The 24,293-nt window shown below is 44.3% G+C and overlaps 1 pseudogene; it reads right to left on the bottom strand.

The window, feature by feature from the left end:
• Nucleotides 1-1,885: 1,885 nt before the first annotated feature.
• Nucleotides 1,886-22,381, bottom strand: LOC132234484 (60 kDa heat shock protein, mitochondrial-like; annotated as a pseudogene).
• Nucleotides 22,382-24,293: the final 1,912 nt, after the last annotated feature.

Raw genomic sequence — 24,293 nt, 5'->3', positions numbered from 1 at the left:
CTGAGCTCCTCAGCTTGGGGACCCCCGTGCCACACTGCCTAGTACAGGGCGAGGTGCATCGTGAGGGCCGGCGGGCCTGCCTGAACCGGAAGAAAACCATCGTTGCCCATTCCTTTCTTTACCTGACCAGCCCCTGCTGATGGCGGGGTAAATCACCATGGGTATCTGCAGCTCCTGCGACCGGCAGGGAGAGGGGGAGACATGCGAGCAATCACTCCTTTCTCCAGCATGATGGCTTTAGTGTCGCTCATATCTCTTCACAGGGATGGTTATTACCAGCCTGATGGGTCCTTTTATTTTTATTTTTTTAACTGAGCAGCACACAGGCATTCTCCTCTCTGTCCTGTCCCTTGTGAATATCTCATGGCAGCCCCGGGGGTATCGTCTCCTCTTTCTTACAGGGGGCGGGCCACGTTGAAGGGCATGTTGGAGTTTGGGCGTGTGTGCTGATGTCAGATAGGAGCCGGGGCCACAGAAAGGTCGATGGACTTCCATGAGCTCTGGTGCTGACTCACTGGGGCCTGGGCTTGGCAGGCTGGTGCCTGGTGTGCAAGTCAGGGAATGGCTTCCCTCCAGCACTGGGAAGCCTCTGGAATCTTTGACTGGTCACGGTGTCCTTACCCTGACTTGTCACTGGGGAGGATGCTATGCACGTGTGGCTGGGAAGCCAGGGCTGACCAGCAGGTTTCCTGGATGCTGGTGACCCCAGAATTTTTATGCAGGAAGGACTTAGGGGTGGCAATATGTCCAAGAGAGAGTGAGAGATCTTTTCTAGAAAATAGGTTTTATAGCAGGCACATTGCTTGTACTTGAGTTGTATGTTGGGTAGGGGGAGCCTAGGGGTCTGATGAAGGTTATAGGGAGAGAACACTAGAGTCCCCCCCCTCCCTCCCCCTGCAACACTGATGCCACCTGCCTGTGCCTCTCAGGAATGCCACCTCTGTTCTTATGGTTGAATCTAGAAGCAAAGTTTCTCCAAACCTTATCTCCCCACCTCCCTTCTTTCTTCACTCCCTTACGCCAACTATGTTCATCACAAAAGCAATAGGTTCTTAGCTCGGCTTGCTTTTAGCATCTGGCTGCCGATGGGCAGACACTATGCACATCATAGACTTTAGTCCAGGTACTTGGAACATGGCAGAAATGAGGAAGCAAGGGAAGGGGTTTCAGAGCAGGCAGGGTCGTCCCAGCGAACATGGGCTCAGGCTCATGCCTCCCGCAGAGGGAGAGCCTCTGTCCTGCACACAGAAGGACCCATTTTCCTCTTCTTCCATAGCACGGAGAGTTGTTGTTTGACTTTCCCGCTCATGGTACCATAGAAATAGCAAAGTAGAAGGGAGCAGAGATTGCTAGGAGCAGGCATAATGATAGCAAGAAAAGGAAAGAGAGACAGACAGGCAGGCAGATAAGCGGACTGAGTGAGTGACGCGCCGAGCTGGGCACTCCGATGGGCAGCGCTTGGCCAGGAGCCCAGGTGGCCATGTGGAGGGTATGGGGCCTGGGAATCAGAACACCCAAGTTCACACGCTTGTCCTACCACCCGCCCCCTGGGCGGCCTTGGCCCAGTCTGTTCATTCTCTAGGAATCAGCTTTCTCATCCGTAGAAAAGCAGTAATTACAACCCACATGCCCTTGGGCTCTATCCAAGGAGGGAACAAGGGTCAGGGTGCTGATCTCTCCTGTTTACTCTTCTGTTTGCTTGGTACAAAAATAACACACTTGTTTGTTGTATAAACAACTTACTTGTAAAAATAAAGAGATGGAGTGATTCAGAAGTACATGGAGTTAAACGAGAAAATACTCTCTACCTTTTCAGACTACCTCTTCCCCCAGATCCGCTTCCTCCTTCCAGAAGCAACCACTGTCCCCAGACAGGATGCATTTCTCAGACCTCATAGTGCTTTGCCAACCTGTGTGGAGAACAAAGGTGGGGATGGGAAACCAAGAGCCCATTGTACCGCAGCGGGTGCGAGGGCCTCTCTGTGTAAGAACTCGGAAAAAGGACGTCAATTCTGAATGCAAAAACAAATAAACAAAACACTGAAAGTCTCAGTGGAGTGCGGCACACTCCGTTTAGTGGGGCAGGCAGGCACTCGGTGCTTTCGGTAAAGACGCCCATGACCGCTTCCCACTACGCAGCGGTTCTGAGAGGTGGTGAGAGGAGACCTGCCGACACTGGCAACTCAGGTGGAAAAGCTCATACCCTCTCCTTGCGCTGCAGTTACCATAGGGTTACAACACGTACAACTTGTTGACAAGTTAATCCCTCGCAGGTACGCAGAGCAGACACCAAAAGCGACAGTGAAATCTTTCTCCCCCGTTTCCTTTAGCAGCGGGTACAAGTTCGTGTTGATCTTTGTTTTGTGTCTGTGTCTGTTTCTTTACTCTTCCTTGGTGCCCTTTCCCCAAGATTTTCAATGGGAGCTACATTAGCTAACCAGCTTTGCCTTGCCTTCACTGGGCCCTGCCTTTTCCAGTTGGATTTTGTTTCTTTAGTCCCTCCTGTCTGGCTATGGTCATTCTGGAAGTGGGGAATGTCCCCCTGTCTCTGTGTGGGCAGCTCAGTGCGGCGTGTCCCCTCTGTTTTGCAAAGAAATGCCGCAGGGTGGAAATTGGCCCAGGCTCAGTATCAGGAGTCCCCGAGTTGAGATGAGCGGTGTGGTCCTCCATGTCACTCCTTGGGGGTTTCAGATTTTTCCTCTGTTGAATGATGTTTCCAGCTCGGATGTTTTTGGATTCTAGGATTCTGTGCTTAATTGTGGTTTGCCTGTTAATGTTTGCCTACAATGGGACTCAAAGTTCTATTCCGGCCCCTGTGGCTGGGTTCTTTGGCCGCCTGCAGACCCAGATGCAGCCCCCAAGTGTGGGATGCCAAGGAGAGGGGCTGGTTACTCCTAGGGGATCCATCCACCCAGCTCTGCCTACGGACTCAGGCTGGAGAATACAAAAGAGTCGGCACTCCAGAGGACCCAGGGTGCAAAGCTTTGACCATTTCTCACTAAGAAGACAGGCTTAAATCAGCCTCAATGTGGGGCTCAAGAAACCGCAAAATTATAAAAGTTGAGCTGAAAGGGTTTCTAAATAGCTTTTAAAAATTTAGTTTTTTATGCCTGGCCAGTATGCTCAGTGGACTGAGTGTTTTCCCATGCACCAAGAGGTTGCTGGTTCGATCCCCGGTCAGGGCACATATCCGGTGTGGACTCGATCCCCCGTAGGAGGCATGCAGGAGACAGCTGATGGATGATTCTCTCTCTCCCCCTCTCCCTTCTTTTATCTCTACAATCAATAAAAACATATTTTTAAAAATTTAGTTTTTTTAAATCATAAAAATGCTACATGGCCTGGTTAAAAAAAAATTGCAACAGTAGTTAATGGTATAAAATGAAAAGGAAAAATATGCTTGATCTCTACCCTCAGTGCCACGCCACAGGGAATCTGCTGCAAAGAGTTTCTTACGCATGTGCTGAGAACGTGTCTACGCACAGCCATGCACTTACATACAGCCTTGCACCCACTCAGCTCCACCTGCACTTGGGCTCACACACAAAGGGGGCCATTTCATAAAGCCTGGGTTTTGCTTTTTGCATTTGATCAAATGTGTTGGAAATGTTCCACGCCACCGCTCAGGGGTCTGTGGTGTGCTCTGTGAGGCCTGGCTTTGCTGGAAGGGAGGAGGCTGGCCGCAGCAAGCAGTGGACGCCAGGTTTTTCCAGCTGTTGTCAGAGCAAACAGTGCTCAGAGAGCCTTTACGTGAGTGTTTTCTCAGGTTTGATCCTTGGAACACAAGCATTTAGAAATACTCAGGGACAGAAACAAACAAACAAAAAAGCCAGACACACAAAATATGGTTTAGAGGTTAAACATGGTAAGTGCAGGAGGTTAAACATGGTAAGTGCAACCTTAGATTCCCCTCTTCCACTAGCCTCCCGCAAGCTCTAGAAATCCACCCAGGAAGGAAACCTAAAAACATGGCTTCACGCAACGTTTCTCAAATTTGCCTTTTTTTAAAAATATCCTTATTGATTTCAGAGAGGAAGGGAGAGGAGAGAGAGAGATAGAAATATCAATGAGAGAGAATCATTGATAGGCTGCCTCCTGCACGCCCCCTACTGAGAATCGAGCCCACAACCTGGGCATGTGCGCTTGACCAGAATCAAACCCAGGACCCTTCAGTCTGCAGGCTGAGGCTCTATCCACTGAGCCAAACCAGCTAGGGCTCTCAAACTTGTTTTGGACCATTTCACTGCTGAAAGCATTCTCTCCCAGTTACCTACTTTGTTTGAGTGTAAGTGCACAGCTGCTAACGTTGTACATGAAAACGGAGATTCTCCGAAGAAGACACCTTGAAAATGCTGCTCCTTTATCCACAGACGGGGCCGAGCCTCAGAGAGGGAGTCACTTGCAAAAGGTTACGCTCATATTTAGTGGAAGGAACAGGAAGGGAACCCAAGGCTTATACCTTTTGCTCCATACTGCGTTTGAAAGCCCTTTCTCAGGCCATAAAACATTTGAACCAAAGCTCACTGAGTGTGGCAAGGAAGCTGTGTCATAAAATATGCCTGGATATCATCTGGGTTAAAGAAAAAGTCAGTTTAAAGAATGCAATTGCTTTAATAAGAACAGTTTGGTAAGTTAATTGGTTGGTAACGAGGTTCACACTCACAGAGCTTCATGTGTCATTTTGGTAATGCCACAGGAATTGTCTGACAAACCCAAATCTCATCACAATGTATGGTCCTGACAGAGGTGAGGTGGCCTTGGAGCTGGGGGTTATGGGGCTTTTCCTGGGGAGGGGGAACCTTTTGTCTTGACCTTTCAAAGCCTCCCCAGAAGTCAGATGGGGGAGGTACATGAGGCCTGTGATGCAGATTTTATGTGACGGCATCACAGGGTGCAGAGATATCTGGCTAAACGTTACTTTCGGGTATGTCTGTGAGGGTGTCTGAAGATGGAAGTAGCTTCTGAGTTGGTGGACTCAGTGAGGTGGGTGGTCCTCCCCATTGTGGGTGGGCCTCACCCAATCCGCTGAGAGCCTGTTTAGAACAAAAGGGGGAGGAAGAAGGAATTCGGCCCTTCTTGCCTGTTGCTTGAGCTGCAACATTGCACAGTGCTCCTGGTCCTCAGGCCGTTGGCTTTGGCCTGAGTCACCCCACTGGCTCTCCTGCGTTTCCATCCTGGGGCTTGCCAGCCTTTATAATTGCATGAGCCAATTCTGTATATTTCTTCACACATATCTCCTACTGGGTTCTGTTTCTCTGGAGAAGCCTGAGACTAAGGATGTAGAAGCCAACACGTTCTCAGCTTCTTCTGATTGCATTTTGGAACGCTTAGAAAGCTTTCTAGAACAGACTCTTAACCCACTCAAGGAAGCTGCTTGTCTGTGCAGACCAGATCTAGAGAACCTCTGTAGAGTTAAGGAAAGAAAGAAGGAATAGAGATGCTACTCTGGGCTAGGAGTATTATCCACGCACAGTCTATTGTGAACATTATATATCTGAACATTGCATAGAGAGGGAAATTGAAGACACAGAGATAAAATGACTTTTCTAGAGTCACCCTGAGCTGAACTGATATCTCCAGGGGATGGTTCTGAATTACTGGCAAGGCCAGTCAGAAATCTGTCTTATGATAAATCTTGTCTTTAGATGGGCTATGTCGTTTTCAGGGCTCCTGAGAGTCTGAATGAATATGACCCTGCCAGACCCTCAGCTGCAGAGCAGCCATTGTATATATGGTATTGGGTAAAATTAGATCCACGATTTAAGGGCAGTCTTGTCCCGGCCTTTCCTAGCTGTGTGATGTTAGCCAGTTTATTCAGCCATTCTATGCTGGTTTCCTCAGGTGTGAATTAGAAACGATGAAACCCACTTTCCCATGCTGTTGGAATTTAACACAAGTAGGCGAGCATGTTTAGCTCAGTCCTGGCATATGGTTTTGATCCATCACCTTCCTCATGCTGGGTCACACTGGAGGTCCCCATGGCTGACCTCTCCTATAGTGTCACACAGAGATGGTACCACTCTTCCGGTGCATCGAGTGCTGCTGTGGGTCCTGGTTGGCTTTTGCTGACTATGTTGGGTGGCTGAGACCAGACAGTATTTGCCACATGGAGGGCCTCACACGTATTGGGTGCTCCATAAACATTTGCTGGCTGATTGGATAATCGATCTCCCTTTCTCCTCCATCACTAGCGCTTGTCTTTTTTCTTAAACTGTTTGCTTATTGCCTGCCCCTGGAAGCTCAACCGGTATCCAAGGACAATGAGGTGACCTCCACATTACCCCCCTGCTTCTGCTCATTGACTAAGACAGCAGCTTTTCCCGGGCCAGCTACGATGTTTTCCCCTTGGGGGCTCAAGCTCTTTCTTGGTCTCGCTTCTCATGGGGTTGGCACCTACTGGGGTCACCTGGCACTCCCTTCCAGGAATTATGGCACTCACTGCCCTCATCATTTCTCCCATCTTTTCCCTGTATTGATAGCTGTGGGGTGCTGGGTTGCCATGACAACTGATTGATTAGCATCCAATTCCCGGACAGAAAACATGCAGCTATAAAGAATTACAAATGATGCCTGATTGTCTGCTGCCAATAGGCTGATTGCTGCCATTTTCTGGCAGGTAGCTCAGCCCTAACAGGAAACCCTGTGCTGTGCAATTATTGAGGCTTGATTGATGCCTCGCTATAGTTACAATCTGTGGTGTTCCCAGCTCAGGAGATTTTTTTTTAAAAGAAGAAAAAATTTCCTTTCAGATGGAAATTCTTATAAATGAGGAAGGAGTATGGCGTGGGGGAGGGAAGTGGGGCTGGCAAGGCAGGTGAGTATGGGCTAAGCGCCCAGTTGGGGTTTCAGAGGTGATGAAGGGAGAGGGGGCAGGAGCAGCGGCACATGGCTGGGGAGAGGGGTGAAGAGATGACCGCTGCCTGTGCCCCCTGCCCCCTCCACCTTCTGGGCCTTGCAGCATGCTAAGGGTGGTTCAGAAATCACTTCCAAACTCCAGGCCTGAAAAAGCAGGGGTGTGTGGGAGGGAGAACAAAAAATACATGGGCCGCAGGTGGCGTGCTGCTCAGGCCAATTACTGAAGTGCTCTCCTGAGTCTACATCATTTGTGCTGGGCAGAGAGCAAGCACCTGGGCCTGGAAGTAGTCAGGGAAAGAGGCCATGGTGCCAGGTGGACGCTGGGCGGAGAGTGGGCCGGTGTGGGGTTGAGCCTGCAGTGAGGCTGGTGCACAGAGGCTTTGGGGCAAAAGGAAAAGGTTTTTTATTTGACCCAGGGACAAGGTGCCTCTCTGCTCCTTAATTGGATAAATACTTCTCAAGCTGGTAGAGAGGGAGAAAGAGAATGAGATATTTGTGACTGTTAGGGCCAGACTTATTGCTAAAGATGCAGTCTTTTTTTAATAATATATTTTATTAATTTTTTTACAGAGAGGAAGGGAGAGGGATAGAGAGTTAGAAACATCGATGAGAGAGAAGCATCGATCAGCTGCCTCCTGCACACCCCCTACTGGGGATGTGCCTGCAACCAAGGTACACGCCCTTGACTGGAATCGAACCTGGGACCCTTCAGTCTGCAGGCTGACGCTCTATCCACTGAGCCAAACCAGCTAGGGCAAGATGCAGTCTTTTTGTTAAATTGTTGAAAGTAGTACAGATGTCCCCCATTTCCCCCCTTTGCCCTCATCCACCCAGCCCCTGCCCCACCCCAGGTCTTCGCCACACTATTGTCTGTGTCCATGGGCTATGCATTTATGCATATAAGTTCTTTGGTGGATCTCTTCCCATCCCCCATCCTCTGAGATCCGTCAGTCTGTTGCATGCTTCCATGCCTCTAGATCTATTTTGTTCGCCAGTTTATTTTGTCCATTAGATTCCACATATAAGTCAGATCATGTGATATTTGTCTTTCTCTGACTGGCTTATTTTGCTTAACATAATAAATAATCACCAGGTCCATCCATGCTGTCACAAAGGGTAAGAGCTCCCTTTTTATAGCTGCATAGTATTCCATTGGGTAAATATATCACAGCTTTTTTGTCCACTTATCTATGAGTCTACTGATGGGCACTTGGGCTGTTTCCAGATCTTAGCTATTGTAAATAACATTGCTATGAGCATAGGGGTGCATATATTCTTTCTGAGTGGTGTTTTTGGGATTCTTAGGCTATATTCCCAGATGTGGGATTGCTGGGTCAAACAGCAGTTCCATTTTTAATTTTTTGAAGAAACTCCTTAACTGTTTTCCACAGTGGCTGCACCAGTCTGCATTCCCACCAGCAGTGTGCTAGAGTTCCCTTTCTCCACATCCTCGCCAGCATTTGTTGTTGATTTATTGCTGGTAGCCATTCTGGCAAGTGTGAGCTGATATGTCCTTGTTGTTTTAATTTGCATCTATTTGATGGTTAGTGACATTGAGCATTTTTTCTTATGTCTCTTGGCCATCCGTATGTCTTCTTTGGAGAAGTGTCTATTCTTTGCCCAGTTTTGTAGTTGGATTGTTTGTCTTTCTTTTGTTGAGTTATATGAGTTCCTTATATGTTTTGGAAATTAACCCCTTATCAGATGTATCATTGGTGAATATATTCTCCCATACATACAGTGGGCTCCCTTTTCATTTTGATGATGGTTTCTTTTGCTGTGCAGAAGCTTTTTAGTTTGAGGTAGTCCCATTTGTTTAAATTTTCCTTTGTTTTTCTTGCCCTAGGAGATGTACTGGCAAAAATCCCATTATATGACATGATTGAGATTTTATTGCCTGTTTTCTTCTAGGATTTTTATGGTTTCCACTTTGCTGAGAGTTTTTAACTAGGGGCCCAGTGCACGAAATTCGTGCACTGGGTGTGTGTGGGGAGGGGAGTGTCCCTCAGCCCAGCCTGCCCCCTCTCACATACTGGGAGCCCTCAGGCGTTGACCCCCATCACCCTCCAATCGCAGGATCGGCCCCTTGCCCAGGCCTGATGCCTCTGGGACCCTCATTTCCCCCCATCACTGGTTCTGCCCCCAGCCCAGGCCTGATGCCTCGGCCAGAGGCGTAGACCCCCATCACCCTCCGATCACCTGATCAGCCCCTTGCCCAGGCCTGACGCCTCCGCCAGAGGTGTCAGGCTTGGACAGGGGACCCCCATCTCCCCCTGATCACTGGCTCTAGCCCCCGCCCAGGCCTGAGGCCTCTGGCCCAGGAATCATGCCTGGGCAGGGGACCCCCATCTCCCTCTGATCGCTTGCTCCACCCCCCGCCCAAGCCTGACGCCTCTGACCCAGGCTTCAGGCCTGGGCAAGGGGACCATCATATCCCCCCAATCCCCGGCTCCGCCCCCCGCCCAGGCCTGATGCCTCGGCCAGAGTAGTTGACCCTCATCACCCTCCGATCACCAATCACCGGATCGGCCCCTTGACCAGGCCTGAGGCCTCCGGCAGAGGTGTCAGGCCTGGGCAGGGGACCCCCAGCTCCCCGCGGTTGCAGGCTCCGCCCCTGCCCAGGCCTAACGCCTCTGGCCTAGGTGTCCGGCCCGGGCAGCGGGGACCCGCAGCTGCAGCGGCCCCGCGATCGTGGGCTCCGCTTTAGGCCCAGGCAAGGGACCCCTAGCTCCCAGGACTGCCAGCTTCGACCGTGTCCAGCTCCCATCGCTGGCTCCACCCCTACTTCCTGCTATCACTGGCCAGGGCGGAAAAGGTGCCTGATTCTCTGATCATGGCTGGGGGGCAGGGCAAAGGCGGCCCCAGGGCCGCCTTTGCCCTGCGCCCCAGCTCTTAGCTCCCCCCTGGGTTTCTGATCACTGTCAGTGGCAGGGGGCTTCTTCCTGCTTTCCCTTTGGCCTCCCTGCATTGTGCCTACATATGCAAATTAGCCGCCATCTTGTTGGCAGTTAACTGCCAATCTTAGTTGGCAGTTAACTGCCAATCATAGTTGGCAGTTAATTTGCATATAACCCTGATTAGCCAATGAAAAGGGTATCGTCGTACGCCAATTACCATTTTTCTCTTTTATTAGATAGGACTAGAGGCCCGGTGCATGAAATTGTGCACTCGGAGGGGTCCCTCAGCCCAGCCTGCGCCCTCTCATAATCCGGGAACCCTTGGGTAGAGTCCCTAGGCCTGGCCTGAGATCAGGGCCTATCAGGGCTTTCCTTCCTCTGGCTGCAGGCACCTAGCCCCACCCCCACCACTGCCACTGCTTGCCATCTGTGCAGCACTACCCCCGCCTCCCCTGCCACTGGTGGCTTCCCTCTGCAGGTGACAGGTGTGGGATGTGGTGGCTTGGCTGGCTTGGGCCTTCCTCTGCGGGGTGATCACTGGCTGGCCACACACCCGCCACAGAGTCACCGCTAGTGGCCTGGGCCTCCCTCTTTCTTTGCTGGGGAGTGTGGCCAGCCCTGCAAGGAGCCGTCTGCCTACCTGATCACCCCTAACTGCTTGCTGGGGGTTGGGGTCAGCCCTGTGTGGGGCTGTCTGCCTAACTGATCACCCCTAAACACTCTTCCTGCCTGCCTGATCACCCCTAACTGCTTGCTTGGGGGCAAGGCCAGCCCGGTAAGGGGACATGGTGGTTCTAGTGTCTGATCATTCCAGTCATTATGCTTATGGTGGCTGACCTTTTATTATATAGGATGAGTGCTGGATTTTATCAAATGCTTTTTCTGCATCTATTGATATGATAATGTGATTTTTATCCTTCATTTTCTTTATGTGATCTATCACATTTATTGATTTGTGAATATTGTACCAGTCTTGCATCCCTGGAATAAATCCCGCTTGGTCATGGTGTAAGATCTCTTTAAGGTATTGCTGGATCCAATTTGTTAATATTTTGTTGAGGATTTTAATATCTATGGTCATCAGGGATAATGGCCTGTAGTTTTGTTCCTTTGTGGTATCTTTATCTGGTTTTGGAATTAGGATAATGCTGACCTCATAAAAAGAGCTTGGAAGTCTTTCTTCCTGTTGAATTTTTTGGAGTAGTTTGAGGGGTGTTAGTTCTCTGAATGTTTGGTAAAACTCACCTGTGAAGACATCTGGTCCAAGACTTTTGTTTGCTGGGAGTTTTTTGATTACTACTTCAATTTCATCAGCTGTTATTGGTTTATTCAGGTTTTCTGATTCTTCCTGTTTGAGCTTTGGAAAATTGCATGTTTTTAGGAATTTATCCATTTTGCCCAGACTGTCCAATTTGTTGGCAGATAGTTTTTCATCATATTTTCTTATAATCCTTTGTATTTCTGTGATGTCAGTTGTTACTTTGCCTCTTTCATTTCCGATTTTATTTATTGGGTTCTCTCTGTTTCTTGATGAGTTTGGCTAAAGGTTCATCAATCTTGTTTATCTTTTCAAAGAACGAGCTCTTGGTTTCATTGACCTTTTATATTGATTTTTTAGTCTCTATGTCATTCATTTCCACTCTGATCTTTATTATTTCCTTTCTTCTACTTACTCTGGGCTTTTCATGTTGCTCTCTTCCTAATTCTCTTAGTTGTAGGGTTAGATAACTTATTTGAGATTTTTATTATTATTATTTCTTGAGGTAGATCAGGACTACATTCGCTGTATCCCATAGATTTTTGGGTGGTTGTGTGTTCATTTTCATTTGTTTTCAGAAAGTCTTTTATTTCTTCCTTCATCTCATTGGTAACCCATTAATTGTTTAATAACGTGCTATTTAGCCTCCATGTGTTTGAATGCTTTTGAGTATTTTTATTGTAGTCGATTTCTAGTTTCATGCAGTGCCACACCTCACTGTGAAATGTTGGGCAGACTGTTGAACCTCAGTTTTTCTCTATGTAAAATGAGGAATAAAACAGCACTGATTTCATAGGGTATTTAAAAAGATGAATTGAGAGAATGCATGCAAAGCAGTTAGTACATAGCAAGAATTCAGTAAGTGTTGCGTTATTATTATAATACTTAATTCCTGGCTTAGAAGTCAAGTGCTTTTTATTTAAAAAATATAAAAACAACATAAATGATCACTTGAAAAGGTAACATATATTGGTATACCTCCAGCTAATGTCTTGCTTCTTGCTGAACAGCAGCTATAAAATAGTTGTGTTATGGCCCAAATGTAAAAACAAGTCCACTTGTATTTAGGAGAGTAACTATGTCCACATTTGTAGTACTGTTTAGAGCCATTCAAAACCATCAGCATTGATGTCCCTGACCTGAGATAACCTAGACAGATAAAAGCCGGTTTCCATGGCAACGAGCTTTGCTTTCTCTTCCCTCGAATTAAAATCCATTTACCCAAGACTGAATGTTTTATAAGTACCTTCCAATGAGTTCATTTGATTTACCAAGCTCAATGCCGGCACGGGCAATGTACCATTTGCAACATCAGTTAACTTCTGTCAAGTGTTGGGACGGATTCTTCCCGTATCTGGTTCACTTGTAGTTCAGACTTGACAAGGATCAGTTTCCACAGAGCGTTCTGTGCACCTGTGGCATCTAATGTTCTGTAGTCTTTCTGAGGAATCAGAGTTTGGTCAATTTTCTTGGTGAGAAAAGGTTTCAGGTTGGTTATACACATTTCTTTGCATGTATCTGAGGGCAAGGCATACATTTTAGGGATTTTGATTCCGCCATTCAATTCCATTGTATTTAAATGGCACTGCTCACCTCCAAGCCACTCACACACTGAATTTTCACCACACACCTGCAGAGCCTTGGCTTTCTTTGCTCTTTCCTCAGAGAAGGAAGTAGAGGAACTCTCTGAACTCAGGCTCTGTTTCCTGGTGTTTTTTTATTGTCGTTTACACTTTTAAAACTTATTTTTAAAAAATAATTTTTAATTTTTCAATTATAGTTGATATACAATATTACATTAGTTTCAGGTGTACTGCATAAGGATTAGACATTGATATGCCTTATGAAGTGATCACCTACCTCTAGTACCATCTGACACCATGCATAGTTATTGCATTACTATTGACTGTATTCCCTGTGCTGTAATTTACATCTCTGTGACTTTTTATAACTGGCAATTTGCACACCTTAATTCTTTTCACCTATCCCCCAACCTCCCTCTCACCTGGCACCCATCAAAATATTCTCTGAATCTATGAGTTTGTTTTGTTTATTTATCCTGATTTTTAGATTCCACATCTGAGTGAAATCATCTGGCATTTGTCTTTCTCTGTCTGCCTTATTTCACTCAGCACAATACCCCCTAGGTCCACCCATACTGTTGCAAACGGCAAGATTTTGTTTCCTTGTGTGGAATAACTGTTATCATCATCATTTCCTATCCTCAGCAAGAAAGTCCTTTTCACAACTTACGTTGTCTCGGCTGTTGGAGGGCTGGGAAGATACCCCAGATTTAGGCCGGGCTGCCTGTCGGAGGAGGAAAGAAGAGGACCATGGAAGCCCACTTCACAACTCGGAAATCAAACATCTCCAGACAAAAGCATCGCTGCACGTCCTTTCTTCCTCCGTGTTGGAAATCATCAGTGTTCTCTTCAGCTATTTCCATTCGGAGAAGCCCCAGGAGCTTCCAGGAGCCACGAAGCTGCCCCAGTTCCCTGTCTCTTCCTACTCGTTGCACTGGTGGCAAGAGGCACCTGGGCTTCTCTGGCAAGCTTTGGGGTCTCCACACGATGTGGCCTCTACCTATTGCCAGGTTTCTGCCACCTGCTCTGCTTGGAGAAGACAGATAAGGGCGGGGAGGGCGAGGAGGCCCCTGCCAGTTGGCAGGCATGTCTGTCAACCTAATGCCGAGCTGAGCAAGCTGCAGCCTTTTAGGCTGGAATTGCCTTGGAACAAATCCGTGCAGGGAATGGCCAGATCCTGGCAGAGGGCAAAGGGAGCCCAGATGGAGAAGAAAGCTTGAGAGGTTAATAGGCTTGGAGCAGGCTTCACTGAAGGCATCAGGGGATCCCGTCAACATGCTTCCCTGGGCTCTGTGGGCGAGGCTCCAGGAAGGGACCCATCAGCTTCTCATATGCAGCAGCGCCTACCCCAGTGCCCTGTTGTTTCACTCCATGACTAGCTTACAATACCAGGCTTCTCTAAGGTGGAAATTGAGTCTTCATCCCTCCCTGGGTCCCCAGACTTTAGCCAGGGCCTGGCAGCAAATCAGGACTCACTTAACTTTTCCTGATTTGAATGGAATTGAGGGAAATTGGTGGAATATGTTTAGGGCCAGAGAGAGAGAAACACCTGGGTGCCTTAGACAAGCTAACAAGTTGGCACACCTTTAAACAGTATTGCTAAACATTTTCTCAACAATTATTTAGGGAAGAGGTTGAAGGCTGAGTGAACAAAGAGCTGTTAAGGAGGACTCCCCTCTCCCCCATATACCTCACTCATGTTCAGACCCCGTCAGATAAAACAAAGACCTACAGCAAAACAGACCCACCCTCCTTAGAAGCATTTGAACAGTCAGCCTGCCCTTGGGGTGGTGGTGATGGAGGTCTCTACATGGATATTTCCTTTGTAGGAGTTCTGATAAATACTTTCTCCACCAGATTTCTGATGATGTTGTAATGCCTATGGGAGCAGGGCTCCAGCCCTGGCCTGGATGCCGTTGGCCTAATCCAATGTGCAAATGCATCTATCTTTAGAAATGGGGTTAAGTCAACTACTACTGATTTTGTTTTGCTGTGTTAAAAAAATGTGTGTATTAGTATAACAACTTTAAAGGCCCTTTCAACAGAAAAATAAATTACTCTCTATCACAAGAGTAATAGGTTTTATTTTTGTGTATTCTGGAGACTTTGGCCATAATCATACATATTTTACATCAATGTAATTCTAGAGAACATAAAATTTTCTTTCTCCTTTCTTCTCTTCACATTACATCAAATGTTTTTCTATATTGTTCCATTCTTTTTCTATTTTAATAGCTGTACGCTATTTCATCAAGTGGATAAACAAACTATTTAGATTGTTGACATATTTTCTGCTATCATAAGCAACCGTGCAATGACAATTTTGTGTTATAGCTTTTTTTTCTTGTTGAAATTATTTTGTTTAGGGTTCATTTTTAGGAGAAGGATCAAAGGCAGAGGTGTGCTGGAGCTGGGTCACACCAGCTTGTGAGAGCCCATTTTGCAAACCTCTTGAACTCTCTTGAAATCAGCTGTAATAGGTAGGATGACTTACACCACAAAAATGGACAAATACTGCAAATCAGGGCTTTTTTGTTTTGTTTTTGGAGAGCTGGCTTGCTAACAATACTGATCAAAGGGTATAAACTTGTTTATAGTGCTTGCTATATTACTGATTGCCATATTATTTTTAAAGAACTATATATAATATATACATATAACACATATATATCCAGTTTAATTGAGACATTTTAATTTATTGAGGTGTAATTATGAAATACTTAAATTTCTTCAATAGTTGCTAAGTTGTGTTTTGTCAAAAACCCCCCTTCCCACTGGGTTTGAGCTCCCTTAATACAGGTTGTCCCCCAAAGTGTATAAACACTGTAACAGCTGATAGCTCAATTTTGAAAATGAAATGAACTTTAATAAACACCGCCTTTATAATTATTCAGAGTGTGTATGTACATTTTTTTGGAGGGGACACCCTTTATATCTGATTCTTAAATTTAGAGAAAAATGCAAAAGAACCACAATATCTAAAGCAACTTTGAAAAAGGAAAACAAAGTTGGAGGACTTGTCACTACTTGACTTTGAACTTATAAAGCTCTAGTAATTAAGATAATGTGGTGTATGTGTAAAGATAGACAAATATATCAATGGAACAGAATAGAGAGTCTGGAAATAGACCATACATATATGGTCAATCTATTTTCAACAAAGTTGCAAAGGCAGTTTGGTTAGTGGAGAAAAGATAGTCTTTTCAACATATTGGGCTGAAATAAATAGATACCCATAGGCAAAAATCCCCCAAAACAACAATAACAAGAACATTCTACTTATTCCTTGCACCGTATACAAAAATTAAATTAACATGGATCAAATACCTGTGAACCCCCAAACTATACAACTTCTCAATGAAAACATAGAAGAGAATCTTTGTGATCATGGATTAGGGAAAGATATCTTAGCTATAATACAAAATGTATGGTCCATTAAAGAAATACTTAATATTGTAAATAACACTGCAAGGAAAAAACCAACTTCATAGATAGACAATAGCATGGTGATTACCAGAGGGGAAAGGGATGGGGAGGTAAAAGGGGATATGGGGATAAATGGTGATGGAAGAAGACTTGACTTTGGGTGGTAAACACATAATACAATACAGATGATGTATTATAAAATTGTACTCTCGAAACCTATATAATTTTATTAACCAATGTCACCCTAATAAATCAAATTAAAAACTTAATATATTTGACTTAGAATGTTTGCCTTTCAAAATATATTGAGATAGTAAACAGGTGAGCAGAGACTAGAGGCATTTATTCACAAATCAGAAATCTTGACTTCAGAATTTATGAAGAATTCTCAAAATTCAATTAAAAAACAGTTTATTATTATTATTATTATTTTCATAAAAAACAGTTTTTTAAATGGACAAATGTAAACAGCACTTCACCAAAGAATACACTGTTGGTAAATAAGCACATGGAAATATGCTTAACATCATTATTTATGAGAGAAATGCAAATTAGAAGCACAATGAGAAGCCATTCATTACACACCGATTAGACACCCCTGAATGGAAAAGACGGACCATCTGAAGCGCTGCTGAAGACATGGGGGAACTGGAACGCTCAGCTGCTGCCGGGAACGTGAAATAGCACAGCCCCTTAGGAAAGCAGCGCGGCTGTTTCTTAAAGAGTGAATCCTACACCTGCTTTATGACCCCACGAATCCACCCCTAGGATTTTATCCAAGAGAAATGAAAGTGTGTGCTCATGTAGAGACTTGTACATAATGTTTGTAGCAGCTTTATTTTCTCATAGCCCTAAACTGAAAGCAGCCCAACTGTCCATCAAACTGAATGAATATAATAAACCATGGTATATCTGTTCAATGGAATACTAGTTAGCAATAAAAAGGATTACAGGTGGGATATAACCTACAACTTGGATAAATCACAAAGTAATGTGCCAGGTAAAAGAAGCCAGACACAAAAGAGTGTATGCTATATAATTTTAGAAATGCAAAATAATCTTTTTTTATACGTCAATTATATCTTTTTAAAAATTAATTAATTAATTAATTAATTTATTGTCTAAAGTTTTGCATATGTCTTCTTTTTCCCTGATTGATCTCCCCGCCCCTAGTCATTCCCACCCTGGGCAAGCCCCCACCATCCCAGTGTCTGTGTCCATTGGTTATGCTAATACGCATGCATACAAGTCTTTGGTTGCTCTTTAACCCCCCCCCCAGCCCCCGGCACCATTTGTCTCCTGATCTATTTTTGTTCATCAAATTATGTTGATCATTATATCTCACATATGAGTGAGATCATGTGATATTTATCTTTCTCCGACTGGTTTATTTTGCTTAGGATAATGCTTTCCAGTTCCATCCATGCTGTTGTAAATGGTAAAAGTTCCTTCTTTTTTATAGGGGCATAGTATTCCATTGTGTAGATGTACCACCGTTTTTTAATCCACTCATCTGCTGATGGGCACTTAGGCTGTTTCCAAATCTTAGCTATTGTAAATTGTGCTGCTCTGAACATAGGGGTGCATATATCCTTTCTGATTGGTGTTTCTGGTTTCTTGGGATATAGTCCTAGAAGTGGGATCACTGAGTCAAATGGGAGTTCCATTTTTAGTTTTTTTGAGGAAGCTCCAACTGTTCTCCACAGTGGCTGCACCAGTCTGCATTCCCACCTGCAGTGCATGGGGGTTCCTTTTTCTCCACATCCTTGCCAGCACTTGTCATTTGTTGATTTGTTGATGATAGCCATTCTGACAGGTATGAGATGGTACCTCATTGTTGTTTTGATTTGCATCTCTCGGATGATTAGTGACTTTGAGCATGTTTTCATATGTCTCTCAGCCTTCTGTATGTCCTCTTTTGAAAAGTGTCTATTTAGGTCCTTTGCCTATTTTTTGATTGGATCATTGATCTTCCTTTTGTTAAGTTATATGAGTTCTCTGTAAATTTTGGAGATTAAATCCTTATCTGAAATATCATAGGCAAATATGTTCTCCCATGCAATGGGCTTTCTTGTTGTTTTGTTGATGGTTTCTTTTGCTGTGCAGAAGCTTTTTATTTTGATATAGTCCCATTTGTTTATTTTCTCCTTAGTCTTCATTGCCCTAGGAGCTGTGTAGTAAAGATACTGTTACGACATATGTCTGCTATTTTGCTGCTTATGGAGTCTTTTTGGATTTTTATAGTTTCCTGTCTTATATTTAAGTCCTTTAGACATTTTGAGTTTGTTTTTGTGTATGGTGTAAGTTGATGATCTACTTTCATTTTTTTGCATGTACCTGACCAAATTTCCCAGCACCATTTATTGAAGAGACTGTCTTGACTCCATTGTATGCTCTGGCCTCCTTTGCCAAATATTAATTGAGCATAATGGCTTGGGCGATTTCTGGGTTCTCTGTTCTGTTCCATTGGTCTACAAAATAATCTTTAGTGAAGGAAAGCAAGTCAGTGGCTGCCTGGGGATGCAAGAGGTGGGCAGTGGTTTGAGGAACTGGATTATAAATGGGTAAGAAGGAAGATTTGGGTTTTGGTGTATAGGTTCATTATCTTGATTGAAGTGATGGTTTCATAGGCGCTTCCATATGTAAAAACTTATCAAATCATATATTTTAAATAAGTGTATTTTATTGCATGTTAATTATACCTGGATAAAGTTGTTAAAAATGACTAAAAACTGTGAGCATAAGCTCATTGTGCCATGGTATACAGTATCCAAAAATGATATTCCATCGAAAAAGGAATGTCCCCCAAATTTGGCCACTATGTTTCCTATAAACATCAATATTATAATATAAGGCAAACACAAAAATTACATAGATATGTCATACATGAAATGGACAGACGGTAAATCACACCAAAAATTTCCACAATTTAATCAAGAAACAAGATTCTATGATGTTTTAGGATAAAAGTAAATATGGAGTCGCTCAATAATTAGCTTGAGAACTGCCAAAAAAAAACCCTAGCTCTGTGGTCGGCAAACTGTGGCTCGTGAGCCACATGCGGCTCTTTGGCCCCTTGAGTGTGGCTCTTCCTAAACCTTAGGAGTACCCTAATTAAGTTAATAACAATGTACCTACCTATATAGTTTAAGTTTAAAAAATTTGGCTCTCAAAAGAAATTTCAATCGTTGTACTGTTGATATTTGGCTCTGTTGACTAATGAGTTTGCCGACCACTGCCCTAGCTGATGCCTTTCTATATGGCAAAGTGGACTTGCCTGGGTCTGGGGCTGTAGAGTAACCCTGTAAACCTCTGCAAACTAGTCATTCACATGGACATTGACACATATTATAGCAGGGATCACCATGTGTTAATAATATTATCTAATCTTTGCTTAGAAAGAGCAGAGTCACAAATGCAATTGAAGGAATATTTTTATTTAATTTATAAGAAATTTGGTCAAATTCAGTAATAGTCTTTGAATGTTATTGGAAAAACACACGCACACACAACACCACCAAGAAACACATTGCCAGGTTCTGCCCATTTCTTTTTTCTTTGACTTTAAACAAATTTTTATTACACAAAGTTCACATAATTGGGTATTTCTCTACTTTGTATGCAATTATTCTTACTCTCCACAGAAAGGCTGCTTCTTAACTTCTCATCGGGCGATGGCAAGCACTAAAATCCTGATATTAACAGGATAGTAGTAAAAATGCCTCAGTGATTTAAGTTGAAAGTAATACATTGATACATGGCTCTTGCATTTAGTTACCAAGAATGTTCAAATGTATTTTTATTCAAAAATACAAAATAAACTATCTGTAGGCATGGACAACGACAACAGCAAATCATTGTATGTTATCAACTGAAACCAGAAACTGATGTTATAGTGATTTTCATTAAAAAAATGTATTTATTGATTTCAGAGAGGAGAGGAGAGGGAGAGGGCGAGAGAGAGATAGAAACATCAACGGTGAGAGAATCATTGATGAGTTGCTTCCTGCACACCCTATACTGGGGATTGAGCCCACAACCTGGGCATGTGCCCTGACAGGGAATTGAACTATGACCTCCTGGTTCATAGGCCAATGCTCAACCACTGAGCCACACAGGCAAGGCTTCTTTTGTGTCTGTTTTGTTAATCCTCACCATTGATTTTTAGAGAGAGTGGAAGGGAGGGGGAGAGACAGAGAGAGAGAGAGAGAGAGAAATGTCGATGTGAGAGAGACACACATCATTTGGTTGCCTCTCACACTAACCCCTATGACCCCTATGAGGGCTAGGAATCAAGGTATGTGCCCTTGACCAGAATCAAACCTGGGACCCTTCAGGCTGATGCTCTGAGCCAAACCAGCCAGGGCTATAGTGATTTTCTTAAACATTAACCATCCTTTTCTTCAGTCATTTTCTTCAACCAACTTCTCTGAAGTTACAGGTGAGGAGCACTGCCCTGAGCTTCCTCACATAGTTCTCATCAATGACAGAGAAGCACTATTCCAGGATTAGAACATGCCACCTCTCATTCCAGCGTCCTTCTCTTCTTCCTTTTTAAAAATATACATGTTTTTATTGGTTTTTAAAGAGAGAAGAAGGAAGAGGGGTAGAGATACGGAAACATCAATGAGAGAGGAACATCACCGATTGGCTGCATCCTGCATGCACCCCGACTGGGGATTGAGCCTGCAATCGATATGTGCCCTGATACAAACCGGTGACTTCTTGGTTCCTGGGTCACCCTCAACTGCTGAACCACACCAGCCAGGCGGGTCTTTCTCTTCTTCAGGAATTTCTGTGACCACAACTTCTGCTGTTGTTAACAGAGAGGCCACTCCAGCGGCATCCAATAAAGCTGTTCTTACAACCTTAGTTGGATCAATGATTCTTTTTCCCACCATATTCATAAAATCTACAAGCATAGTGTCATAACCAGGAATTGTGAGTGCTTTTTAAATAATTTCTATACCAATTTTTGGATCTTCATTAGCTGAGTCCTAGGCTGGAATGCACCGGAGCAGGGCACAACCCACTCCTAGAAAAATGCCCTCCTCAACAGCAGCTAGTGTAGAATTGAGGGCATCTGTGACTCTGCCTTTATTTTCCTTCGCTTCCACATCACTTGCCCCACCAACCTCCAGCACAGCTACTCCCTCTGAGAGTTTTGCCAGATGTCCATTTAGTTTTTCCTTTTCATATTCACTAGTCATATTATCTAACTGCTCAATGATTTCTGGAATACGTTTTTCAACTTGAGCCTTGTCCCCTTTTCCTTTCAAGAGCATGGCATCACCTTTGGTCACAATGACCTCTCCAACTTTTCCCAAGTCATAAGGCTGAATGTCTTCAAGATTTAGAGTCAACCTTTCTTCTCCCCCAACACTGCACCACAGTAGCAATAACCATGACTGTAAGCTGGTTCTTTCTATTGTCACCCAAACCTTGAGCTCTGACTGCTACAAACTGAAGACCAATTTTTAGCTTATTCAAAACAAGTGAACTTAGAGCTTTTCCATCCACACATTTAGCCATTATGACCAAGGGCTTATGGTGAGTATTGGGAGTTTCAAGAACAGGTACAATGGATGGAACACTAGACATTTTATTTTCACTCAATAGAACATAGGCATCTTGGGATTTACATTTCTGACCTGTTGCTGTATTAATAAAGTATGGAGAAAGATAACCTCGATCAAACTTCATGCCTTCAATCATTTCTAATTCATCATCCAGTGTTTTTTTTTTTTTTTTTTCATCCTTTACTGTGATGACGCCCTTTCTTCCAGCCATTTTCATTGGGTTGAAAATTATGTTGCCAGTTTTTTTGGTCTCCATTTGCAGGAATTGTAGCAACCTGAACTATTTCTTTAGGGGTTGTTACAGGTTTAGGCTACTTCTCAAATTCAGCAATTACAGCATCAACAGCTCACATCACGCCTCTCCTGATTTCCGCTGGATTAGCAAACCTTCACTAACCTTCTCAAAGCCTTCCTTGGAAACACAGCATGCCAGTACAGAGCAGTGGTGGTGCCATCCCGGCCTCTTCATTTGTATTATTGGCAACATCTTGAACAAATTTAGCACCAATATTTTATATTTATCTTTTAAGTAAATGGACTTTGCAATGGTCACACCACTTTGGTTACTTTGGGACTTCTCCAGCTCTGTTCAGTAATCACTGTTCTTCCCTTTGGCCCCATAGCAATGGCTACAGCATCGCCTAAACGGTCTACACTTTAAAGCATTAAGGCTCAGGCATCCGCACTAAATTTTCCATCTTTGGCATAAGCTCGCGTGAGAGGAGGAGTCAGTGCCCTGGACACTGGCCTACTCTGGTGAAGGACTTGGTGTGATCGAAGCATTTCAGTGGCAAGTGAGGGACCAGGTTCTGCCCATTTCTGACCATAGATTTCTGATTTCATCTCTTTGCCTGGAGCAAATGTGGTTTGAATTCCTGTCCTGAAACATGCATGGACACTTGTTCCAGTCTAGGAGCAGCCCCTGCACCATCATCCTTGGATCTCAAGAGCAGAACTGAGCGGGCTGGATTAGGCAGCAGATTCCTGACCTACCACCAGATCTGTACACACAGCAGGACTTGTCTTTTTCATGGTACAAAAAAACCTGGGAAAAATATTTTAAGCAAAAGAGGATGTTGATTACTTCAAGTGACTGAGAAGTCCCAGCAGAGGGCTGGCTAGATGCAGGCCTTAAATGATGGCATCAGGCCTGGTGTCTCTCTTTCAACCTTTTTTTCCTTCTTGTTGTTTCCAGATGGTGGCCTCTGGAAGCTGTGATTGCAGTTCCAGGCCTGGTATCCTCTTAGGGTTAAATCCAGTGGGAAGGAGAGCTTCTATTCCATAAGAATCACATGAAGCAGCTGGGTCACTGAATCCATCACTGAGATCAGGGATTAGGAGGTCTATTGTGTGTGCCTTATGGTCTGGGATGTGAGAAGGAGTGCTTTCCTAAAGAACCTGGAGGAATGCATTTCCCACAAGTGCAGTAGGCAGTTGCTGGGTGAAATTCACTGATGGCCCTGGATTCAGCGTGTCTGGAGCTCATTTCTGTTTCTGCACTCTGCCCAGTGAATCCGGTGAGCTCGGCTTTCAAAAGCTTCATTAAGTCCTAGGCTGATTTACTGTTAAAGTCTCAGGGAAATATATTTCAGGGAATCTAATTTTTGAGATGAGGAAGAGTAGAGAGAAGAAAGACTGGATTCTCAAGCTCTGGAGTGTTAGGTACTTCATTTAAGCAGCTAAAGTTGGAGAGAACACATGGCGTAGAGTTGGACCACAGCGAAGCAGACATAGCCTCATTGTTATCCATTTTATGCTGTGTGTGGGCGTCTGGGGAGGTCCATCCCCGGAAACTCAGATGTCCTGGATCCTCATATTTAAAGAAAATGGATTTATGGAAACTACATCTGTGAAACCTTTTCCTCAGGTGTCAGGCTTAATCCTAACATTAATAATGAGGCTAATCATGGCAATAACAATAAAGCAGGCATAAAAATATATAGATAATTAGTTTGTAGCAGAATTTCTCTTTGGGAGAATGCTGCCTTATCTAGAAGGTTGGTAAGATGCCTAGAGTAGGAACTCTTAGAACATATATGCCGGAAGCCAATTCCAGCATGTCATAATTGCAAGAGCTTCATCCAAAGGTTGATGGAACCTGGGGACTCAACAAGGGCTGAGTCACACATGTAGTCACTTGTTGGGAATGGCTGAAGGCATTTCCCCAAACCTGAAAAGGGATGATTGCTTGCTGCCAGACAGCTCAGGGCACCTTAATCTACATGGTATTGCCTCCTACTGGCCAAACACCTGAACAGCCGTAGGCGATTCTTCCATTCTGACAACGGACTCTGTATACGAAACCCTGACCCTTTGAAGTGTATATCTCTGCCTCGCCTCGGGACAATTTGTATTAATAAAAAGCATGGGGTCCTGAGATGAGGAGATCTTAGTTTCTTAAGCTAGGCTCCTCTGACCCCCAAATGCCTTTCAAAATTATGCTTCATCTCTGGACTCATACTTAAGTTACACACAGCCCCTTTTCCAGATTGCTGAACCCTTCTTAATGCTGGAACAAGAACCCAGGCACATAGACATTAACAGTTGCAAAGACAATAAAACAGGGAAAAGGGTTTTCTTCCTGAAAAAATGTTGACAGTAAACTGTGAAGTACCTGGAGTGAAGTGGCCCATGCAAGGTCTAAGGGCATTTTAGAGAGAAAAAGCTTAGTATTCCAGTTTCAGTTCTTTGCTTC

The sequence above is a fragment of the Myotis daubentonii genome, chromosome 5 (assembly GCF_963259705.1).
Source record: "Myotis daubentonii chromosome 5, mMyoDau2.1, whole genome shotgun sequence".
Classification (NCBI taxonomy): domain Eukaryota; kingdom Metazoa; phylum Chordata; class Mammalia; order Chiroptera; family Vespertilionidae; genus Myotis; species Myotis daubentonii.
The sequence above is the reverse complement of the archived record's forward strand: the minus strand, read 5'-3'. Positions and strand labels throughout refer to the sequence as shown.